Source organism: Dendrobates tinctorius, unplaced genomic scaffold (assembly GCF_039654945.1).
Source record: "Dendrobates tinctorius isolate UK_male_01 unplaced genomic scaffold, ASM3965494v1 ptg000129l, whole genome shotgun sequence".
NCBI classification, from domain to species: Eukaryota; Metazoa; Chordata; class Amphibia; order Anura; family Dendrobatidae; genus Dendrobates; species Dendrobates tinctorius.
The window spans coordinates 36,805,569-36,827,050 of NW_027361797.1; the positions used below are offsets into that span (position 1 = coordinate 36,805,569).

Here is a 21,482-nt window from a genome sequence, read left to right on the forward strand (position 1 = left end):
CAGTCTATCTTTCTGTCTGTGTTAGTATTTTCATCTTGCTTCACCGTCATTATATGTTGGGGGCTGCCTATTGCTTTGGGGTCTGCTCTGGGGCAGTTTAGATTTCCCCTTTCTTTCTTTAGGCCTATTTAATTCTCCGGCAGTGATCAAGGGGTATAGGGCATCGTAGGAACCCCCCACGGCTACTGCTAGTTGTGTTGATAGGTTAGGGGTCTGCAATCCGATAGCTGCCAACTTCTCTGGTTTTCTGGACTTAGCTAGCATTTCTGTTTTTGCCTCCTACGGTGACTCAATCATAACAGAGTGATTATACTATATGGAGCACTATGTGTGCATTATACTATATGGAAGACTATGGGGAGTGCATTATACTATATGCCGGACTATGGGGAGTGCATTATACTATATTGAGGACTATGGGGTGTATTATACTATATCGAAGACTATGTGGGGCTATTGTAATATTTGGAGGGCTTGTGGGAGCCTTTATACTGTGTGCAAGTAATTATACAGTGTAGGGTCCATCACACAGCATGGAGGGCTGCATGGGGGTCATGGTTGGGGGATCCTACTGTGTTGGGGTCACCATACATTTCTCGGGGATATAAGGGATGGTGTACAGTTGGGTCATCATTCTGTGCATGTGGAGGTTACTGTGGAGGAATTTACTGTGGGGGGTATCTTAGTGTTTGTGGGGCACTTTTGTTGACATCATACATTTTGAATGCAATGAAAGGGGAATCTAGGGCTCCAGTACTAGAAAATTAGAGGGGCAAACAGTACCACACAGTAGGTGCAGTAATAGGACACATACAGCAGCCGTGGATCAGCATTGGGGTATCAGCAGGATAGTCAAATTGTGTACATTGAGTATAGATGTGGATGGTGCTAGAAATGTAAGAAGTCAGATGATTCTTTGTTGTAATTTCTGCAGATGATTCTTGGCTGGAGAAGTTGCCATGGGCCAGATGGAAAAGACGGAAAAAGTGAACGATTCCATCTGAAAGAACATCACCTGTAAGTCACCGTCTATAACTGTGCCATAATCTCTTACATGTTCTTCAGCACAAGTATGTACCACTGACCATATGGCGGTAATATCAGTGCAGGTCTTTGTATAGAGAGTTTTTTTTTTTGTAGTAGCACGGTCAACTGCTGAGGTTCTCCTACATCCACTACTAGGGTCCGCCACCATAGTTATAATCGATTACCTGATTAGGGGCCCACTCAGAAGTTTCGCCCCCCGAACCAAACCCCTAGCTACGCCTCTGCCCTCTTTGTTTCTATATATTAATAGTACTCCTTGTGTTCCTCCATATAATACGTATCCTCTCTGTACCCCCATAGAATAGTAATCCCCGACCCTTTAAATTCTTTCACGTCCTGGCAATAAAAATAAACTGAAACTCACCTCTCCCCCTCTCAGGATGAATTCCTCTACCTTCACCTCTGCATTCGGCAGCCCGACCCAAGCAGCGCAAATAAGTGATCGGTGGCGGTTGTAATCAATATTACAGTGTTGGACAACCCCTTTAAGGATCAGGACTTGATGAGAAATCCCATCAAAATAATATTCAGATAGGTTATAGACACACGTGATAGGATTAATAGATTTCTGTTGTCAGTCCCATGGAGCGGCAATATGCATGTTCACCGCCCCTCCAATCAAGTGGGAGACTCGCTACCCCTGTTCTCAGGATCAGTGGGGCATTCACCAATCGGACCCCTAAAAATCAGCAGGTGATCATCATTGCTATCTTGCCCATCACCAAACCGCCTATCAGACTGCACCACATAGAAGTCAATCAATGAATAATGATCGATATATATACAGTATGACATTTTATGCTGCACTACATTTTGGACAATAATAAGACTAAACATATCACATATTTCATATTACAGAGTAATGAAGGCTGCAGCCGATCAGTGGCCACCGATTGGCTGCTGCAGCAGTCACGTGACATACTGATGCAGTTCTGACAACGGAGGAATAGCAATGGTCTGGGAGGTAAGTTGAGACACCCATTGATTACCAGCTCCTTTGTCAGTCTGCATTGAGGAGCAATGCACATACTCAACCGCTGCTCCATTCCTTGGCGAGACGATGTACTCAACTCCAAAAGTGCAAAAGAGAACAAATGGAACGGCGTTGAGACCTGCGCGGAGCCATGCCATCCAGACAGCTGATAAAAGTGTTCTGTTCTGGCGGAGAGTGGCTCCAAAACCTTAAAAAAAACTACACAGGTGTTTCTCATCAAACACTACTGTGCGGATAACCAGAGGCCACAAGTCTGCAGGCACTCTATGTGACTGCAGACTTGCGACTCCTCACATCACGTGCACTGCGCTGGTGCCGTCTGTGACCACAAGTGTGTGATTTACATACATGCGGTCACATTCTGACTAGACGTACCCAGCCCTCACTCAATGCAATGCATTGAATGAGGCCGGACACGTCTAGTCGGAATGTGACCATAAGGAAATATGCAAACAACAAGCTTACAGTCACATCACCGCGGAAAATCCTGTGCGCTCAGTGCGCGCGACGTGAGGAGTCCCAAGTCTGCAGTCATGTAGGCAGACTTCAGACGTGTAGCCTAAGGCCGGACAACCCCTTTAAATATGCGTTCACTGCCGACCGGACTAAACACCGCTGCATTTTTCCTGCGCTTTTGCTGCTTTTTCAGTGAATAAAACTAGCTTTATCAAACACGTACCGTAGACAAATGATGCATATCATCCGCGCAAAAAAAAAAAATGCAGCGAAAAAGCAGAAAAACCTGCTTTTCGTAAGCGGTTTCTTTACTGCCAAGAACAGGTTTTACCTGATGAAAAAAAAAAAACACAGCAAAAAAAATAAAGAAAACTGCAACGTGTGAACAAAGCCTATTTGTTTTTCTAGACTTTTTTGCATTTTAATTAAAAAAAAAAATCTAACTAAAAAATACTGTTGAAAAACAGAAACTTTAAAGCCATGCAAGCGAGAAAACCAGTCATGGAACAGAGACCACAGCAGCAACAAAAATGAGGGGCAGAGACTCCACCGCTTCACATGGCCGCCGGGTGACGTCACGGGGAGGCGGGGCCGAGCGCGGGGGGCGGGGTTAGAGCAGCCGCCGCTCTGGTACTGCAGTAAACTGGAGAGGTGTCTCAGCGGTCAGTGAGGGCTCTCAGCTCCGGGCTCCGTGACAGAAGAGGGGCCACAGGCTGCTGCCCATGTGGGGCCGGGCCGGAGAGGGCCACCAGGACCTTGTGCAGCATCTGTCCAAAGGAGTGCAGCCGACATACTGCGGGGGAGTCAGTGCATTGGGGTCCCCGCTAATAATGCAGAGATGTGACTGAGCCCTGGAGCTGCTGCTGCACATCACACACATCTGACTGTAAGTTACCTCTGCACCCATGGGCCCCAGAGAGTCACTGCCCTGCTGCTGTCTATGTGTGTGCTATGGGGGGAGGAGATGTGTGCACTGGGGTTGTAAGCTGGACTCTTTGTAAATATGTGTGTGCATGTATGTAGCAGAGTGTGTGTGCATACATATATTGTTTCCTCTGTGTGTATATATAAATAATCCAGCTTTACAACACTAGGGCACATATCTATCCAGCTATACATATGATCTGATGTAAAGCGGAAACAATATTATATGTATATATCTTTATATTCACACGTGTATACAGTGTGTTTTATGTATATGGATACACACTTTGCTATGTACACACATACAAACTCATATATATACACATACTCTCTGCTATATATAGCCACACACATAGCACTATATAAATATGGATACATATGATCAGATGTAAAGTGGAGACAATATAGCATGTATAGGCACATGCAGTGTGTGTATATGTATGTGTGTATATAATATGTACATACACACACACACAGCTATATACACACACACACACACACATTCAGCTATATATACACACACAGCTATATACACACACACACATTCAGCTATATATACACACACAGCTATATACACACACACACATTCAGCTATATACACACACACACACACACACAGCTATATACACACACACACATTCAGCTATATATACACACATTCAGCTATATACACACACACACACACACACACACAGCTATATACACACACACACATTCAGCTATATATACACACACACATTCAGCTATATATACACACATTCAGCTATATACACACACAGCTATATATACACACACACAGCTATATACACACACAGCTATATATACACACACAGCTATACACACACACACACACACACACACACACACATTCAGTTATATATACACACACACACAGCTATATACACACACATTCAGCTATATACACACACAGCTATATACACACACACACACACACACACATTCAGTTATATATACACACACACACAGCTATATACACACACACATTCAGCTATATATACACACACACACATTCAGCTATATATACACACATTCAGCTATATACACACACACACATTCAGTTATATATACACATACACACACATATTCAGCTATATATACACACAGCTACATACACACACACACACACACACACACACATTCAGCTATATATACACACACAGCTACATACACACACACACACATTCAGCTATATATACACACACAGCTATATACACACACACACATTCAGCTATATACACACAGCTATATACACACACACACATTCAGCTATATATACACACACACATTCAGCTATATATACACAGCTACATACACACACACACACACATTCAGCTATATATACACACACAGCTATATACACACACACACATTCAGCTATTTACACACACACACACACACAGCCATATACACACACACACACAGCTATATACACACACACATTCAGCTATATATACACACACACATTCAGCTATATATACACACATTCAGCTATATACACACACAGCTATATATACACACACACAGCTATATACACACACACACATTCAGTTATATATACACACACACACAGCTATATACACACACACATTCAGCTATATATACACACACACATTCAGCTATATATACACACATTCAGCTATATACACACACACACACACACACATTCAGTTATATATACACATACACACACATATTCAGCTATATATACACACAGCTACATACACACACACACACACACACACATTCAGCTATATATACACACACACAGCTACATACACACACACACACACACTCAGTTATATATACACATACACCCACATATTCAGCTATATATACACACAGCTACATACACACACACACACACACACACACACATTCAGTTATATATACACATACACACATATTCAGCTATATATACACACAGCTACATACACATTCAGCTATATATACACACACACACACACACACACACACATTCAGTTATATATACACATACACACACATATTCAGCTATATATACACACAGCTACATACACACACACACATTCAGCTATATACACACACATTCAGCTATATATACATGCACACACATATTCAGCTATATACACACATATTCAGCAGTGCTGAGTTGCCCACTTGGTTCTTCTCCCCAATGGGTTATTATAGCTATCTGCATTATTCTAAGTAATTAGCGAGCAATAGTCACATGTCTAGCACACAGCTCTGCTGCGTCTGTCTTTGGATGGAAGGGTTAATCCATCTCCCATATGCTCAGACCAGGGACATAAGCCTTTAGTACTTACAACCAGAGTTGACCCTGTGAATGAGAGCTGAATGTAAATGCTGGTGGCTGGGCAGGAGCTGTATGCAGCAGCGGTTGGTGGTTATTCATGGGTTATTATGTGTAAGGGGGTATAAATATCCGATGTGTGGAGAGGAAAGGGATCGGGGGTGCCCGTCTTGTTCCAGGAGGATGTGAGGCTGCACATCAATACTCTGCCAGGGCTATATACTCTGCATAGTGCGCAGTGCACAGATCCTGCCCCAGAAAGGGCTGAGTGACGGCCATTCACATCCAATTATCACTCTACTGCTGACTATTACAGTATATTCTAATCACCGGAGATAATCGCGGCATTCACCGTGTAGCACAGCACGATACGATCAGCCAAGATGCTTTGAATTGTTTGAAGATTGATTTGACGCGTTTTCTATTGTGATTGATCATTAATTGTGATGTAAATGGTGACTGATCAGTCGCTGCGAGTCCCGTTGGCGGGGGGTTCTTGGTAGAAGATCCAGTGGGGATCAGTGGTACTACTACTATTATTGTTTATGAGGAATTTGGTTGGTTTTAAATTTTTGGGTCCTGATCGAACGGAAACGAGTTTAATAGTTTTTACTGTATACTATTTCATCTATGAACACATTTGTGTGAGAACCAACCTCAAAGGCCCACAGCAGTGTTATGGCCTGGAGTGTATGGCGGTACATGGAGACTCTGCACAGTCCGTACCCTGTGCGCCGTCATATTGTGCCCCATATTACAGGTTATTATGGAGAATATCTCCATTATTTGGAATCTGATCTGATTTACATGGAATCCACCATCGTTGCCTCTGTTACAAATTCCAGGCATCTGGAGGTACCGCCATATGGTGCTGACAAACGTACCAAATTACAGGTACATAGCATTTTACATATCTTCATAATATGGAATCTGATCCAATTCATATAGGACAGAACAGAAAAACCATAAAAATTGCAGCCTTATGGTGCTCTATGCCCACTATATTGGGAAGTTATTACAGAGAAAAGGTGCATACAATGTAGTAGGTGCAGTGACTTAGTGGGATCCCAAGGGCCCATCGGTAGCGTGGATTCTTGGGGCCCATTATACAGCTACTTGCAAATATGACCTGAAACTTGTGCACCATTTTCCAGCTAGCACGTTCTTCGGACTGGCTTGGTAAAGCCCACCAGTAACCCAGATTCTTGGGGTCCGCCGTTCAGCTACATGCAAAAATAACCTGACCCTAGTACCCAAACCTACTTTAGCTTGTATATAATGTTAATTTAGCTAGCATGTTTCATTAATAAGTATATAATTTTCCTGCAAGGAATTAAGTGTAATAGCACTACTTATTAGCATTCCTTTACAGGGGCCTACCGGAGGATTCTCCTGTTCCCCTGTGGGCCAGTCCACCTCTCCACTGAAGCACAATTCCATCGGGTGAAACCGATGGACCCACCATCCATGGGATACATGAGGATCCCAGAGGTGGCATCCATAGTTTGGATCATTTACTGTCGTACTATGGTAGTGCATAAAGTGAGCTGGGTCAAGCAAAGGGGCCCACCCGGGAATTTGCCTTCTCCCCCGTAGGCCAGTCTGAGCCTGAGAAAGTAAATGTAGACGTCTGTGTTCGTTGATGTTGAGTTTCTACTGGAGTTCTCAATGCTGTAAGTGCCATTATATACCATCCCGGTTAATAGTAGTAGTCACAACATGGTCGATCAGTACTGTATTCCCCATAGACTATCTCCTTGCTTGGCACTGAAAACGAGCAGCGACCATTGACCCAACTGGTTCCTTCTGGCTGCAGTTTGGATTTCTGCAGGATATTGGATAGGATGGCTACCATTTACATGTCAGATTACAATTACAGGGAACTGATGTGTTTCAAGACTAATACACTTACCCCTTGTGTGCCTTCCCCTGACATGTGGCAGAGGTTAAATGGTTCCAGAGCAGATCAGCCGAAGGGGTCAAGAGGAGATTAAGTTACCCCTGGCCTCCTAAAATGGTAAAACAAACTTAATGAGCTAATTATATAAGATGGCTCCTAGCGCCTTTGTCATAAATCTCCATGTCTCCCTGAAGTCTGGCTAAAATCCATCTGAACGGGATGAAGTTACTTTGGTTGATGACAAATCGAGGATTGATCTGATATGGATTCTGTATGATGGGAAAGATCGTATCATGATACATAATAATGTTTTATTACTCTGAATATTATTTTTTTCTTATATATTATTATTTGTGTTTAATATTAATATTTGTAATGATTTAGTTTGTTTGTATACAGCTGCTACAGTATTAAAGATCAATTCCTCAGAATGAATGTCGTTTCTATGGATGGAGATAAGTGGCCGCCACTTCTGAGACCGCTTATCTTCAAGTTCCGGAAGTGTGATCATTCCAATGACTCTTTTATTGGGAAAACTTTTTTTTTTGTTTTTTTTTTTTTGGAGTCAACGCCTTTTTAATATTCTGATCAACATGCATATAATAACTAGTGATGGCGATAAGTGGCTGACATAAATTTATGGTGCGGCTTGTGGTTAGGGAAATAAAGGGTTACGGATAGCAGCTTTCCATTTCTGAAAAATGTCTTTTTAGAAGTCTATGGAAATAAAGGGTTAAGTTGGTCCAATCTTTGTTTACCCCAATTTCCTTTGATGTGAGATTGCAGATCCCGTCGGAATAGGTATGATCCCCCCCAATCAGAACCTTGTTTATTTTGACTATTTTTTGGATTTCACGTTGCTCGTAAATTGTGTGCAGAACCGTACAAGTGCTTTCCTTGGTGCCAGCCAAGCTTGTGCGTCCTGTATTTTATCTATAGGCTTTGTGACGCTCTCTGCTGTGTATGGTGCACTCTTGTGGGTCCCTCCTGCAGGAATCGGACATATTCCACTTGTTACTTCTTGCAACATAATAGTAAATATTGAATCAAAGGACTTCCAGTGGAGAAGTGAGCTTGCAGGTATGTCAAGGACGTAGCAACCATTCATGAATTCCTTTGATGCAATCAATGAGGAGAAGAAGTCCTAGTGATGCCGATCTCCGCAGGACGGGGGGGGGGGGTTCTACAATATGGACAGGATACAGTTATCCATGTTGAACCAGTATGTTCAAGAATGCTTTTGGGGATTTGTCATTAGATCATTGTCTCTGCCTACTTACCTGTGACGTAAAGAAATCTTATTATCCTGCATATATGGGGTTAATATGCAGGTTAATAGCATCCTGAACCTGCGCCTGCACTTAGGAGGACTTGACTTTATCCCCCCTCCCCCCGGCAGCATTCAGCCATGGTGGTGGCGCTGGTCCACTCACCGCTCCGTGTACGGAGAGCGTCAGCTGTGACCTTGTCCCCGACTGACAGCCGGCTCTATGCTGATATTGCTGTCAGTCAGTGCCGGGGGTGGTTACAGCCGCCACTCTCTCTGCACAGAGCGGTGACTGAACCCCACCGGGGCCACCTCGTGACTGAAACAAGAACCCTGCCGGGGGAGTAAAGTTCATCCCCTCCCAGCAACGGGGCTCTAAGTGCAGGCGCCGAGCAGGCTCAAGATGCTATTAACCTGCAGATTAACTCCATATCTTATAATAGCATTTTTTTTTTTTACAGACAGGTTACCTTTCTAAGAAACCAGTTGTGCCAAGAAACGCTATTTACCTACAGATATAGGGTTAATCTGCCAATTTAAATAGAATTAAAGTCATGTTAGGCTGCCATAAGGGGCATTTACACTGCAAGATGATCACCAGCCAGTGTTAAAAACACATCTCTTACCATATAAACAGGCTGCCGACAGATGCTCATTCACCAAGTGACTTTACCATTTATGCAGTACAAAAAAAAAAAGTGATCACGTCACTAAGTAAACGGGACTCGTGCTGCCGAGAACAACGGCAGCCTTTTTAGATGGGTCAGGGCACATCGTTTACTGTGGTCTGCCTATGTAAACAGGCTGTCAAATGACCGCCGATCGGTAAAAGTTTACCGATCAGCGATTTTATCATCCCGCTGATTGGTTTGTGTATTAAAGCATCTAATGAGCGTGTGCAAAGATCATTGTGTTTAGTGGGAGAGCATGGGGCGATGTGCCGGCGCGTTTTATGGTTGGTGGAACCTTTGTTATCACCTCGATAACTAATTTTGCATTAAAAAAAAAAAAAATTACCAAGAGTAAAAAACAAAACATGTAACAACAGCAAGTTTCTGACATTTCTTTTTCTTTTTTTGCCTCTAAAAAACGCCATGATTTAGTTTGTATTTTTTTTATCCTATTTAAAAAATCCTATAGGCAAACAATTTGGAAATTGCATGAAATAAAAAAAAAAAAAACTAAAACAAGGAGCATGCTGTCTTTTCAATAAAATACATCTGACCGCAAAAACTTACCAAAATTGATGTAAACTGTCCACAAAAATGCATTGTTCATGGAGCCTTTTATACTTTTCCATCAACTTACAGCTGAAATCTGCCCGCAGCATTTTTCCCACAGAGTTGTCTGAGAGTAGAGTCTTCATTGTCCTTTGATTTGAAGAACATTTTCTAGGCACGGATGTTTTTAAAGTAAGAAATGAATGTATCTTCTCCTTCCGTCACCCTCGAGGGCAGGCCTCTTTTGGAGGTCTGCGTTTGCTCTGGAAGCTGGTCCAATTTACAGCTCAACAAAGCATGTCCCTTTTTTTTTTTTCTCTACGAGCTCATGAAAAGTCTCCAAAATAGATGTTAGATTTGGCGAACGGCATTTGCCAAAGTTTTTTTTTTTCCGCCAAATTCTGCCTCAATGACTTTCGACCCATTGTTTGTTCTTTTTTTTTCCATGACCATTTTATCCACCTTTTCTAAGTTAACCATCAGCCATCACATCGGCCCACCCGCCATATTAACTCTTATGCCTATGGCGCTTGACAAATCTATGAAAGCTTTGAGAAGATGGGAGGAGTCAACCCAACGCTTGGCCAACTCTTTGGTGACTTTCATAACAACTATTCCAAGAAATTCAAGAGCATTCAAAATGTAGAAATGTGAGTCCGTATGCTAGGGCGCTATTGATTTGTCTGCTCGGCTCATACCCCGCTGAGTACAGGGGTCACCCGCCCTATTACAATCCACGGTCCCACAGTCGGTGTCACTATGCAGGGATGAGGGGGTTCAGTTCTTATGGTGAATACTAAGCAGTCTTTGTTATTCCGATGTCTGCGACATGACTCCGCATCATTCACAGTTCGCACACCTCTCGGGGTGAAGAGTGCGGCAATGCTGATGTGTTTGTCATTCGTCCTGATAATTTATTTCTTGCTGAAACACTGTAAATATCACTCACTGTGACACGGGATTGGGTTTTGTGACACTTTTCCGCTTGTTACAGAAGGGGCACAGACTGTTCCATCTTCGCTGCTTATTGAGGATACTTGTCTGTGGCGGTTATATTAATACAGTCCTTGATTTCTGTGTAATATATCATTTCGGTGGCGCTGGATTTCATACCAATTATACAGATGTAACAGCTGAATTTGTACATGCGTACAACGCAACATATATGTATACTAGGCCCACAGAATGGGGGATAACTTGATGATCGTTGTGGGCTTTGACTGCTGAGACCCCCCCCAACGATCCCAAGATCGGGGCTCTTGAATCCTGAGAACAAGTCTTTGCAGCCCCGTCTTGAATGGAGTAGAGGTGCACATTCGCGGCTTCTGCTCCACTCGTTGTCTATGGGACATATAAGTATAGCGTCAGCACCATAAATAATGACTGAAAGGACGGAGGCAGCGCATGCGCAACTATATACTCCGTTCAGGATGGAGCTGCAAAGTCTTGTTCTTTGGGAATCAAGAGCCCTGATCTTGGGATCGTTGGAAGTCCCGGCAGTCGGACCAGCAATCAGAATGTTTAGGATAGGGGATAACAGAATCAGATTATGATTATCTGTGTCATCCTGCCATTTATATCTGAATATGATGGTGGAGGCCACCATGCATGTGGAATAACAATTATTGTTTTAGATATGAACCTTTTGTCCTAATAGGTCTCATAGACACATTCACACAGAATATTAAATGCACATTGCGAAAATCTGACTTGTATATTCTTTGGAGCCTTGTTTTTTTTTCTGCAGATTTGCAGGTCTGCACATTAATTAGCCACTACCTGCCATGGTTTTATGGTCGAATCCGCTCAGAAATAACACTTGTTTAGTGCTCGTGCAGACGACCGTATTTTCGGTCTGGGTGCAGTCCGACAAAACGTTGACTCATACTCGGACCAATATTATTCTATGTCCGATTTTTTTTTTTTTTTTTTTTAAATTTATCTTTCCTTTGCCAGAGTCAGTTCTAGGAAAAAATCATTGCATGCTCAATTTGCATCCAATATTCGGATCACCCTCGGCCGTGCAAGTCAGTGGGTTTATAGAGGATATCGGACCTAGTTAGGATGACATCTGGGTGAAGCCCGATTTTCACGGACAGACAGAACGAAGAAGATGGAGAATGTTTTTTATTTTTTTCCATTTTATCCTTATCCGAAAAAATTGGATCACACTATGATCAGAATATGACTAGCATAACCGTTCCAATTCACTGGGATGAGTGAAAATACAGTCGTCTGCACCAAGCCTTGAGAAGTTTTGGAACCTACATCTTAAAAAATTCAGGGCTTTATAAAATGTAGATGTGTTTTTACCATTGAAAGCATTGCATGCCTTTAGTGCATACAGGGCAGATATTAGGATATTTACCAACAGGAAAAAAAAACTTGGGTACATGGTGCTGAAGATGTCGTAGAGAAAAAAGTTATGGATTTCAATTCACATTGAGATTTTGTACATACAAATTTTCTGCATATTTCCCCATGGGAATGTAATAGAAAACATGGAACATAGAACATTTTCTCCATTCCGAAGGGTGAAATCGACGCTCAAAGACTTGATCAGCTGCGGAATTTGGATCAGTCCCGTGTGGGTCGGAATTTCGGATCCGTCCCATGTGAATGTAGGCCACTCGATTCCGGCCATTTCGAGATCTGCCACATACTGGATGAATGAGTATTTTTCATACATGAGCAAAGTTGATTGAATCCTGAAGTTCACAGGTCACACATGGTCTTCATTTCGGGGAGGAAAGCGGAGTCACATTTTATAGCAATGCTAAGTTAAAAGGACTATTATCCATAGACACGAGAACCCCACCGCCACCCACTTGACAAACAGCCGCCATTATAGGCCTATACATCCGCTTAATGCGGGATTTTCAGCTTGTGACAATTTGTAATGAGAAGTTTTATTTCTTCCCGAGAAGATGAAAGCGTCTTCCCTTCGTCTCTCAGAGCTCGCTGCAGGGGGTGATGTAGTCAAACCTCCAGTCTGTTAAAGTCACAGTATAACTTTTTTTTCACGTTTTTAGTTTGTTCTCTGCAGTGGAGATAATAAGCCATTGGTGGAATAATGTGTGTGTTGTAGAAATGTGCCAAGCCACAATGGAGGAAGGGGGCCGAGACGGCCCCGGACACATGGTCATAGATCAAGACGTGCAAAATAATTGGTTTTATCAGTCGACTACAAGATCAGAGTTTTCCATTGTTGCTGCAAATGCGTCGGGGTGTGAAAACAGTGGTCCTGCTGATGGTGGCACCACCTATAGCCTGACACCTGAATTGGTGACCACCAAAATCCCTATTAATTGTATGGCAGGATTTTTAATCATTGCGTGGCACTTTTTAGATTTGCTTTATGTTTTGAGTTAATATAAGTCACTGTATGATATTATTTCAGCACTGTAAGGCGCTATATACTTTATATTTTGGCAACCAAAGCTTTGCACTATTATTTAGGCGCTATGTTGTGTGATGTTGTTAATTTGGTATAGTCATACAGTATTTATTCTTTTTTAAGAGCCTGAGAATTGTGTTCTAAACCCGAGTGCTACAAAAAAAAGTTCATTAAGATACAGTTAATTGTAGCCCTCTCCAACCGGAGAAAGATCTTCAATAAACCTATCCCCGTCCTTTCGAGACAGAAGGCCACATCGAGGGTCAGGGGCTAGTAGCCTCCTCCACTAGCCAAAGCTAAGATCAGCCAATTCTTGCCCCCAGCATCTGCCTGGGATTCTATCCAAGCAAAACTAGGAGCCATGTAGTTCTGCTCTCGAGAGGGGAGAGCCAAGGGTCAGCGGGGAGCAGAACCTGATGACCACACGCTCCTCATCCCTAGACTGATCAGCTGGGAACCCATAAGGTAAACCCATCTTGATAAGTCCTAGTGACAAGGACACATACAAAAAGTGTTTAGTGAAGGTTTTCTAGTTTATTAATCGGACCTTCTACCGAGAATTTAAAAATTCCCCATCCTAGCCAAAAGGCCCGGAAAAGCATGTGCTCAAAAAGAATGAAAATGTGAAGTGCAAAAGTGCCGTACACTCAAGTGGGTTTCTCTCACCAAGTGAGTTAAGACCCTCTGGGATGACCACTTCTGGGGCATTTCACACCTCGGTGTCACACAGTGACTAGGGACTCTGGACACTTACCTGATTCCTTTACCTGGGGGGGGGCGCCCTAGTCTGTCTGTCACCCGGATTACCCCAGAGGGGAGAAACACTGGGATCATGTACCTTGCTATGCTCCTTTCTTAGCACTTATCTATTCCCTCCCCCACCCTGGAAGGTGTGAGGCTGAAATGTATAGGATTTCACTAAACATACAGACAAGGGAAGACAGACTGGGATAAAAGAAAACTACAATTATACAAATACACTCACAAAACAGAGCGGAGCACAGGGTAAGAGAAACCAAATGGGTGATGATAAGGATAAACAGTCAAACCAACTCCACGCAGCAATATCTAGAACAACTCTCAAAACACGAACTACTCCTCCAACACCAAACCAGGAAGAATGAACTATCACTGGCAAAGTCAGAAGCAAGGAGGAGGGTGCTTATAACTGCTGGGAGAAAGAAACTCGGAACAGCTGATGTCACCCAAAGCAGAGAACTCCAGGAGTCCAAGTAGGCAGTTTAACCCGTGAAGCACCAAAGAAAACGAGCACTGTTAATAGGAAGGTGAAGGCGTTCTAACTACTGCAGGTGTATGTCTCACCAGATGCTGCGATCGTCTGACCCCACTCTGTCGCGGTATCCCCATGACACTCAGGCTGTCAAATTTACCCAACCAAATAACCTCTATCCTGGAGGGCCAGGGTCTCCACCAGATGACTGTATAAGCCACCTGGCATACTACCCAGCGTACCGTACACAATATGCATGATGTATTGATCTACGATGGCGGCCCAGGCCAAAGTTGCCTTTTTGAATTATACTACACTTGATCTTAGCCAAAAGTTTGAGAAATGATTTAGTTATTGCGTAGGCATGCAATACCAACATAAGGTGGCACATAGGGCGGAGTCTAAGGCCAGCCATGACTATGGTTTATTAGAGGTGTTCCATTTATAACCCTGCCCCCACTGTTGATTGGCAGCTTTCTGCATATGCACAGTGTACACAGAAAGCAGCCAATCAGGGATGTGGGCGGGGCTATATAGAGCTCAGCATTCAAGAGAACTGCCAGATTTGTAGGAGATAAAACATATTTTATCAAAACTGCACCAAGCAGCTCTCTGTAAGTGATACATCAGTGGAATCAAGGTCTCTTCCTCTACATCTTGCTGCTCTCAGGTGGAGTAGAAAAAACCTGGTGTCAGATTCCCTTTGTCAATGGAAAACATTTTAAAAGATGGTTGCAGTTTTTCAAAGCTAATGGCCTCTCTAGAAAGGGATCCCCTCCATTATGGTTCATCCGGCCATAATAGATGTGTAACTGGAGACTCGCTGCCTTATACACACTGACCATTGATTCAAGTAGGAGTAAATGTAATAAAAAATTCTGCATTAAAAGGATAATGAATAATCAATCCCCTGAGTATATAATGGCAGCAGTTATGAAAGAGATCGAAATAATGAAAAGTCACATTCACTTTATATGGCGAGCGCTTAGTAATAATTAAGGCGCTGATATATATAGTGTGCGTGTTTATATGGTGAGGGTAGTAATAAAATAAAAAAGGTTCAATAGCAAATCAAATTGTTTAAGTGCTATGCCATATGGCCAGGGCTTATTTTAATGAGCTATGATCATATCGGCCCTCTACGAGTGGGTGCGCTGTAATACCACATCTTACCTGTAGTGGCCTCTGCAGGGCAAATGCGCTTCTGCCCATGTTTATTCCCAGGAATATATGGTAAGTTACTTTCCAGCAAGTCCTTAAAGGGGTTGTCAACTACTCGGACAACCTCTTTTCAGTCCCTATGATTCCCCCTCGTAAAATAATACCACTTAAACTCACCTCTGGTGTCTTTCCCGTGGCGCAGTGGACAACCCCTTTAAATTTTTAAAAGGCCAAGAAAGGACAGCCCATATTCATACATAGCGCCACTTATCTACTGCTTTGTGAAACACCAATGTCTTCCGAAAAGTGGGCTCAGCTAACCCCTCTGGAAGGGTCCTACTGTATAAAAGGATTGGGCATGTTGAAGTTCAACATGCCTGATCCTTCTTTGCCTCTGGAACTCTCGTGAGGCCTTTATACATGTTAAATAGTGGATCATGAGTCTAGAAAAGCCCCAGTGGGAAAATAGCGAGATGACTTTTTTTTTTTTAATAATGAACTTGAAAATAAAAATGTTGCAGAAATGTTTTAAAAATACATGTAACTCAAAAACATGATTTAAACAATAGGTCAAATTCTGATGACAGCTTCCCTTTAAATCCTGAACCCCCAGTGTCCTCAGCTGATCCCCAACCAGAAATAGGACAGATCGGCAAAAGGTTAATCCTCGTGTTCTCTTTAGGAGTGTGCTAAGACTCTTTTGGCCCTGGTTCATCATTGCCTTCGTACCTGTATTTTATTTATTTTTTTTTTAAATCTAATATTTTTTTTTTGCACCCAATTCAATAATCTATTTGAACTTTTTAAAGTTTTTTTTTATTTTTTTTATGTCCTCGATTTATGTTTTTTATTTTTGGTTATCTGCTTTTTGGGCACAGTTCAGTGATTCCAGCTGATGATTGATGATCAATTACGACTTTTTAAAAACATTGCAAAATTTGCCACAATTTCACTCCAGTCCCCCGCTGGTGTATTTTTGAGTATGTCAAAATTGTGTTGCAATTTTTTTTTTTTTTTTTAACGTTGCACCATATTCATGAATCGCGTGTTCCATTTTGATGAGTTTGGTACCAAAAAAACAGCAACTAATGCCATAAGACAAAAAAAAGGAAAGTGACTTATTGAAAACGGAAACAATGAATCGGAGCCCAAATTCCTTCAAACTGACAAACATCGTGGGCAGGATTGTCCCTTGGCACTTTATGATTCATTTCTAGGTGCACTGTTCCTTTAAGACTTTTATATTGATGAACAGCTGCTTTCACTGAGGCCTAAATACCATCTTTGATCCTTTTAAGACTTATTTCTATTTTTAAAGTTTTCACAGACGTTCCCCTGCTGTGTCCTATGTCCACACAGTAAGAGCAGTCATTCATTCCTGCTATTCCTCTTTTATACAATCCGTACACTTCTGGCTGTACACTGCACCCTCAAACCACTGTTTTTGTGAGATGTAAATTATTATTTTTTTTTTTTTTTATGCTTTTATGGGCATATTTATACATTGCGTTTCTGCTGCATTTTTTATTTATGCGTTTTTAACAGCTTTTTTTCCAGTACCAGCAAAGTGAATGAATGGTGCTTATTTATTGCATAACAACTAACTGCTGTCCCGCTCTCTCCCTCCGCCGTCCTGCTCTCCAACCACCAGTGGGCAGGGCTACGTGGAGTGGGCGTGGTGTGATACATACACACACACACACACACACACACATACACACGCTCAGCTTTATATATATATATATATATAAAGCTCAATGTGGGTGTGTATGTCCGGGATTGGCATCGGCACCGTCATAGCTACAGCCACAAAAATTGGCACAGTCACGCATCTGGACCCCAAGAGCGTCATAGCCTATGTTGTGAGGTGAAATTTTAACCCCGCGCGTTCCAATTCACCAAACAATTTTGCCCCTATCTACATAATGGGGGAAAAGTGAAAGGAAAAGTGTTGGAGGCAAATTGACAGCTGCCAGATGTGAACAAGGGGGACTTAAAGAATGTGAGCGATGGCGCCAAAGAGTATATACCGTACAGCTGCTAAGGTGGGGCCCTGACATGGGATACTCACAACACACGGGGATATGAACACACACACAAAATGCGCCACACACTACCACGTGCTTCAACACATATACCACCCTCAGCACACATTTCACCACACATACACCAACCTCGCCACATAAAAGTCCAAACACAAAAGTCGAAACTCAAAACTCGCCACGCTGTCCCAGAGCTGTTTAAAAGATGAAAAATGAGCTGTGATTGGTTGCTATCAGCAACAGTTTTCTTTGTGGACAGTTGTGGTAACTGAGGCCTATTATTCTTATCATTTCTATGGTGTTATCGTCCTTCTGTAAAGCTGGAAATAACACAATTTATTACCGTGCCAACACAGACCACCCTCTGACACAGACTGCAGGGGGAGCCCAGTATCACACGGGATAGGATTAGATACACGGCTCAGCAGTCAGTATCACACAGGATAGGATTAGATACACAGCTCAGCAGTCAGTATCACACAGGATAAGATTAGATACACGGCTTAGCAGGCAGTAGGCAGTATCACACAGGAGAGGATTAGATACACAGCTCAGCAGTCAGTATCACACATGAGAGGATTAGATACACAGCACAGCAGACAGTATCACACAGGAGAGGATTAGATACACGGCTCTGCAGTCAGTATCACAGGATAGGATTAGATACACGGCTCAGCAGTCAGTATCACACAGGAGAGGATTAGATACACGGCTCAGCAGTCAGTATCACACAGGAGAGGATTAGATACACAGCTCAGCAGTCAGTATCACACAGGATAGGATTAGATACACGGCTGAACAGTCAGTAACACACAGGATAGGATTAGATACACGGCTGAGCAGTCAGTATCACGCAGGATAGGATTAGATACACAGCTCAGCAGTCAGTATCACACATGATAGGATTAGATACATGGCTCAGCAGTCAGTATCACACAGGAGAGGATTAGATACTTGGCTGAGCAGTCAGTATCACACAGGATAGGATTTGATACACAGCTCAGCAGTCAGTATCACACAGGATAGAATTAGATACACGGCTGGGCAGTCAGTAACACACGATAGGATTAGATACTGTGATAAAACACTCCGGGATCGCCTTTGCTGGGGTCAAAGGTCACGTGCGTTCAGCATGAAACTCAGGCGCAGAGCTGGGATTCGGGTGTAACTGACCCTGGGTCAGGTTTATTAACGGTGAAAGCAATGCAAAAGGAAATAAAACATAAAACAAATCCTTGCCTGTCCGGCACTCACTAAACAATGGACAACCTAACTACCAACTGGCGGGCTTCTCCCGTCCAGCCAAACCACAGTTGCAGTGGGCACTGCTCTCACTCACATGTGTCTCTCACACAGACAGGCTCTCTGTGTTCCCAGGCTGAGACACTCACACAACCACCTTGCATCCTTTTATATCCACCTCCCATTATTCATTAGCAAGCAGGTGCGATACTGACCAGACTAGGCCACATAGGAAAGGAATCTGGGCGAGATATACCTGCCCTCATCCACTATTCCCACATGATTCTCACATATCCCCCCCCTCTGCTCAGACCACTCTGGTCGAGCAATGACACTCGCCAAACAGTGCACTCGGGACAGGGCATCTGCATTCCCCATCTGTACCCCTGGGCGGTGCTCCACCGTAAAAGTGTAGGCCTGCAGGGCAAGGAACCACCGGGTCACCCGGCTATTCCGTTCCTTGTTCAAGTGCATCCACTTGAGAGGGGCATGGTCAGTGATCAGCCTGAACTTTCGGCCCACCAGGTAATATTTGAAGGCCTCTAGAGCCCACTTAATGGCGAGGGACTCTTTTTCTACGACTGCATACCTTTGCTCGTGTTTATTCAGCTTCCTGCTGAGATAGAGGACTGGGTGTTCCACTCCGTCCCTCACTTGTGAGAGTACAGCCCCGATACCGGTATCAGAGGCATCCGTTTGTACCACAAACTCGCTGCGGAAGTCCGGAGTCACCAGTACGGGCTGAGAGCAAAGTGCCCGTTTTATGCTATGGAAGGCTTCTTCAGCCGCTAAACTCCATTTAATCATGACGGAGTCTTTCTCTTTTGTAAGATCCGTCAGGGGGGTAGCGATGGCTGCAAAATTGGGTATGAACCGGCGATAATAGCCGTCGATCCCCAGGAAGGCTTGCACCTGCTTCTTGTTGACAGGTTGTGGCCAGTCCTGAACCGCCTGAATCTTATCAACCTGGGGTTTAACAACACCCCTCCCAATTACATACCCCAAATACCGGGCTTTTTCTAGCCCGACGTGACATTTCTTGGGGTTCGCGGTTAGACCTGCCTCCCACAGGTCGTCAATCACAGCTTGTACTTTCTGGAGATGAGTCTCCCAGTCCAAGCTGTAAATGACAATGTCATCCAAATAGGCCGAAGCGTACCACCTATGTGGCCTCAGGACTCGATCCATCAGTCTCTGGAAGGTCGCCGGTGCCCCGTGCAGTCCAAACGGCATATACACATACTGAAATAAACCTTCCGGCGTAGCAAATGCCGTCTTTTCTCTGGCAGCCTCAGCCAGAGGGATCTGCCAATACCCCTTGGTTAGATCTAGGGTCGTAATATACCGGGCTTTTCCTAACCGATCTATTAACTCGTCGACCCGGGGCATAGGATAGGCATCAAATTTTGAGACCGCATTCAGTTTCCTGAAGTCATTGCAGAACCGGATGGTGCCGTCCGGTTTAGGAATTAGCACAATCGGGCTGGACCACGCACTGTGCGATTCCTCAATGACTCCTAACTCTAACATTGCCTTCATTTCTCGGGAAACGGCTTCACGGCGCACTTCCGGGATTCGGTAGGGCTTTACGTGAACTGTGACACCAGGTTCCGTTACGATGTCATGTTTCATTAGCATAGTCTGCCCGGGTTTTTCTGAGAAAAACTTTTGGTTGTGAAGTAGAAACTGCCTGACTTCCGTCTTTTGCCGCTCCGAGAGAGTCTCTGCAACCCGTACCTCCGGTACGGTATGCGAGCAGACAGGACGGGCCAGCTCCGCTGACAAGGCAGACCGATCCTTCCAGGGCTTTATCAGATTTACATGATAAATCTGTTCAGGTTTCCGTTTACCTGCCTGGTATACTTTGTAGTTTACTTCACCAACTCTTTCCTTGATCTCAAAGGGGCCCTGCCACTTTGCCAGGAACTTACTGTCCACCGTGGGGACCAGGATCAACACCCTATCTCCGGGTGCAAACGTACGGATCTTGGCGCCCCTATCATAGATTCTTTTTTGGGCTCCTTGAGCCTGTATCATGTGTTCTTTGACGATAGGCATAACAGTCGCAATACGGTCCTGCCTTTGTGTGACGTGATCTATCACTGTTTTAAATGGAGTCACCTGACCCTCCCAGGTTTCTTTTGCAACGTGTAACAGTCCGCGAGGACGTCGGGCGTACAATAACTCGAAAGGCGAGAATCCCGTGGAAGACTGGGGTACTTCCCTGATGGCAAAAAGCAAATCCGGAAGTAAATAGTCCCAGTTCTTCCCATCCTTGTCTATCACCTTT

General features: G+C 43.6%; 1 protein-coding gene and 1 long non-coding RNA gene across 3 annotated transcripts in view; one reads left to right on the plus strand and one right to left on the minus strand.

The window, feature by feature from the left end:
* Positions 1 to 10,352, minus strand: part of LOC141047719 (uncharacterized) — a 77,874-nt gene extending 67,522 nt beyond the window's left edge. Inside the window, exons 1-2 of the long non-coding RNA XR_012219896.1 lie at positions 10,138 to 10,352; positions 7,645 to 7,741 (exon numbers count right to left, since the gene is read on the minus strand). This is a non-coding gene — a long non-coding RNA (uncharacterized lncRNA). The remainder of the gene's footprint in view (positions 1 to 7,644; positions 7,742 to 10,137) is intronic.
* Positions 3,080 to 21,482, plus strand: part of GPRC5B (G protein-coupled receptor class C group 5 member B) — a 90,127-nt gene continuing 71,724 nt past the window's right edge. For both annotated transcript variants that reach the window (XM_073542963.1, XM_073542964.1), the window contains exon 1: positions 3,080 to 3,383. The gene's annotated coding sequence lies outside the window, so the exon portion shown is untranslated. The remainder of the gene's footprint in view (positions 3,384 to 21,482) is intronic.